Here is a 4,853-nt window from a genome sequence, read left to right as displayed (position 1 = left end):
AAGCTTGAACCACGGCTGACCAAAAATTGGTTGATCACTCCTTCAGCATTATATATCTAGAGCAGAATGGATTTATTGAAACCATTTTTGGGCCCTAATTGAGGGCATACAAGTAAAGAACAACATACATAAGAAGAAAGTAAAAATTAATAGCAGTAACATGTCATAAAAAAGGAAAAAGACCGTGCAGAAGACCAGTTATATCTGTAATAAATGCTTATATAAGAGATATTTTGTATTCTTTACGTGACAATCTGATTATATGGTCGTTCTCTGGACGGTTAGAGAAGATCTGATTTTGATATTAGAGTTATGAGATTGTTCCCGGTGGCTTCATTATCTTCACCTTTCATGAATGTATAAATCTGACACACACATACGAATTTGTAACATACATAGGGTCTAATATTAGAATATAAATTAACATTATTCAATACTCTTTTACATTTATTTATTATCATTAATAAAATCATCATCTATAGCATTGATCCACTGCAATCTAATTAAATTCAGATCTTCTTTAACCGTTACACTGCCCAGTATAACGGTAAGAGAAGATTGTGATCGGTTGCAAAGTAAGTTGAAAAACCCGCGCTACAAATTTGGCGGGTAAATGTTTGTTTGGACGGTACTAAAATAGCCTATATTAAATTTAAAAAAAAAAGCTCCCCCCCCCCAAATAAAAAAAAGAGCGAGAGAAGTAATGTTGATGATCAAAAATAATATATCAGGCATGGAATATGTGTATCGATGACCATCCTATTTATATCCATTTGCTCAGAGTTGCGGAGGGTGGGTTGTTTCTGTGTATCTAATAATAGATCCAAAAGCGCCACCTTTATGTAGAAATCAACATGGCGCGTTTACGATTTCCAGGTCGTCCTGGATGTAGATTTGACCGTTTGGGTGTGCACTATGGGGCTGATGAGGCCAGAAATGTCAATGATCCTCTAACATTATTTGTTGCAAACATTCATCGTGGCTTGCGCATGTTTAGGGAACTTGTTGGAGATTCGGACGAGGTAATTCCCAACTTTTCCTGTGCGTCCACTCAAAATGGCCGCCATCGATCGTATCTTACGATTATGATTTTATTTTTCTGCCTTTTTTGCATTAACTTAAATTTTTTACGTGTTTATATATAGATTCTGAAGTACACAAATCATCCCTTTATGGAAAGAACATGCAGAATATACCCCTTTTTAATTCGATATAGAAGAAAACAACTGATTTTTTAATGTACCACTCGCAGCCTGTAGCAATATTTCCTGTACATTTCATTTTGAATCGAATGTGCATACTTTTACGGTTTATCAGTATTGACGTTATAATGATGTCTTAAGTGGAAGGATTATATGAACACACTTGAAAGTTATCTGTGTGAATTTATCTTATACAAGTGCTACAAACTTACAAATGAGCCTTGAATATTTTTATGTGGATAGTCTCTTCATACACTGACATGATTGTGTAAATTTATGTTACATTTGAATACTACAGAATACAAAACTTTGGTCATGTATGGAGAGATATAATGCATTACACACATTGAGGAAAATGGCCCCAGATCAGGATGTATTTAAAAGTTGTCAAATATAGCCATGTTAAATTAAATTGTAAACACTTCATGACCTTTTACATTGCATTATTGCTTAAATAGATTTAGTAATTAATGTTTTTGCATGTATTGCTTCATCCATCAACTGCAATCTATATTCATATCTTAAAAAAGATAATGTTATGATTTTTTCATGATTCTTTAATTTCCTTTCTTTGCCAAACTAATGGCCTCTCTTTTCTTCAATCTTTTGATTCAACTTCTTGAATAAATTTTTGTCACATATAAAGCATGCATTAAAATTGTATAAGATACGTAGTTGTGAGGAGTAATGGCAGATGTATAGATACAGATAATTACTAAATTACCACAAAACACTACAGACTTCATACTTAGGATTTTGCAATATGAAAATTGTTATATATATATATATATATATATATATATATATATATATATATTAACATGCTTGTTTTATCCACAATTGCTTTAGGTGGAAATATTAAATGTTCAACAATATCAATTAATAGTACTTCTAGCATGTTTTATTAAAGAAATAAATTTCACTTTTGAAAATACATGAGGGCATACATGTATGTTGAACTGCGATACTTCATGCCAGCATGCTTCTAGTGCGTTTCAAGAAAAATATGCGGCATGATGCGTTGCAGATCATCCCCTCATGCATATTAAGAAAGAGGATTTTTTTTCTTTTTATTTACATTCTACTTTTATTTCTGTCAGAATTCCCAGCCTTTAAAGTATACGTTTTATATTTATCAAGATTTATATGTGCATTGTTCACAACTGCAATGCATTCATGAGGAAATGGCTATCATTACAGTCTGTAAAGATTATCAATGACAAAAACATTGAAAATGTAAATATTAATGTATGTTTTTACATGAGCTGAAAGCTCAAGTGAGCTTATCAGATCATGTTGTCCATCGTCTGTCTGTCTGTAAACTTTTCACATTTTCGACTTCTTCTCCGGAATCACTGGGCCAATTTCAACCAAACTTGGCCAAAAGCATTCTTGGGTGAAGGGCTTTCAAGTTTGTTCAAATCAATGGCCATGCACCCTTCAAAGAGGAGTCCAAGATAATCACAAAAATGCAAAAATAGGGTGGGGTCATTTAAAAATCTTCTCAAAAACCACTGGGCCAGAAGAGCTGAAATTTACATGAAAACTTCCTGACATAGTTCAGATTCAAGTTTGATAACGGGGGTATGTTGGGGCCAAAATAAGGGATCAAAGTTTTACATGCGAATATATGGGTAAAATCTTTAAAAATCTTCTCAAGAACCACTGAACTGGGAAAGTACAAATTTACATGAAAGCTTCCTGACCTATTGTAAATTTAAGTTTGTTAAAATCATGACCCCTGGCGGTAGGATGGGGTCACAATAGGGGATCAAAATTTTACATAAAATTAAAAAGATATATAGGGGAAATCTTCTTAAAAACCACTGAGCCGGGAAAGTGCAAATTTACATGGAAGCTTTCTGACATAGTGTAGATTCAAGTTTGTTAAAAACATGGCTGTCGGGGGTAGGATGGGGCCACAATAGGGGATCAAAATTTTACATACAAATACAGACCCTGAAGCGTACTACTACACCTCCAAAGCGTTTTGTTTCGTTCCGTGCAAACCGTTCACCGTTCCGTGCAGACCGTTGAGCACTTTGTGGAAACCATTCACTGTTCTGTGCAAGAATCGTTTCGTGCAAACTGTTCACCGTTCCATGAAGACCGTTCCGTGCAAAGTGTGCAAACCGTTTCGTGCAAGAATCGTTCCGTGCAAGAAAAGTTTCGTGCAGTAGCCACGCCTACAGAAGCGTGCAGACCGTTCAAGCCACCCCCGAGAATCGTGCAAGTCATTCCGCTATGGTATCGAAGAAAGGTGGACATAGATTGTCGCTCAGAATTTGATCAGTTATTTTGAATTTAAACAAAGCTGGACTATCCACTGTAAAAATTCGAAACATTCTCGAAAAAATTTATGTTCCACAGTGTGTGTTATTTGCGGATACACACAGCTGCCAAATAATCATGATAAGGGTGGAATTTTAAGAAAAGAAAAAAAATGTCAATATCCCCCCCCCCCCCCCCCCCCCCCCCCCCCCCCCCCCCCCCCCCCCCCCCCCCGATACTTATATTGTTTTTCAGCATTTTGAGCCAATTCCAACGATACCAAACACTATATATTATTTTTTTGAGAAAACCTGTTTTGATAGTTTTTCTTTTAGTCTTCTTTGTTCATTAACTATTCTTAACTTCTATATTTAAATAATGCATACTTGCAGGCAATTCCTGTTTTGAATGTGATTTTATTTAGTATGTTCAGTAAATGAAAAGCATACATGTACAACATGTAATAGGGATATTTAATAATTATCGATGTGCTCTCTCTGTCTCTGTCTCTCTCTCTCTGCAAAAATACAAACCATCGAATGATTTGTTTTTAAAATCCCGAGTTCATTACATTTGACTGAGACTTATGTTCAATGTACTTTGATAGAGGTTTTCATAAAAAAAAAAAGTTCATCGAGAGTGTCTGAATAATGTAATGATTTTTGTATAATAAGTATATATACCATGCAGGGTTCGAAATTAACTTTTTCAAGCACTAGTCCGTATGGACTAGTCACTGTTGATGTTCACTAGTCCGCAAAGCATTTCACTAGTCCGTCCAGTATATCATAAAATGATCTTCATTTTAATCAAACCAAACACATCACAGTTGCAAACAATTCAATTTCTGACACCTACAGAAGAAAAAGAGACCACCATATTTTATTTCGTATTCAAAATCTTCAGAAGCATACAATATTAACCTCCGAGTTAATCCTTTTATAAACGTCCATAAGTGCGTTCGAGATCGATGTTCCTGTTGTTTTGGTGCTCAGATTTTAGAGTCACAGGAGTTCAAAATTTTATCAATAAAGTCAATAAAATTCACTCGATTGACAAGTCATGAGCTATAGTGTTATGAACTACTGTGTTAAAGTCGCGAATGACGAGAACATGTGCGCACAAACGTGCATCTTCTCAGACCAGACTACTTGCAATTCTTACACCTAGAACACGTTCTCGTGATGTGTACTCGGCGTTCGGAATCGGCAGGAATTTGACAATTTGTGCACGTTCGAAGAACGGCGGTCTCGAACGCACTCCATGTGTTTGGAAGATTAGGATGTCATAGTCATGCAAACACTTGACCATGCAGGTAATCAACCATAAGTTCAAACATCTAAGAGACTCAGACAAATCTTCCTAAAAATCTTTACCAAT

Source organism: Ostrea edulis, chromosome 2, assembly GCF_947568905.1.
Source record: "Ostrea edulis chromosome 2, xbOstEdul1.1, whole genome shotgun sequence".
In the NCBI taxonomy this organism is placed as follows: domain Eukaryota; kingdom Metazoa; phylum Mollusca; class Bivalvia; order Ostreida; family Ostreidae; genus Ostrea; species Ostrea edulis.
This window is presented reverse-complemented; position numbering follows the sequence as displayed.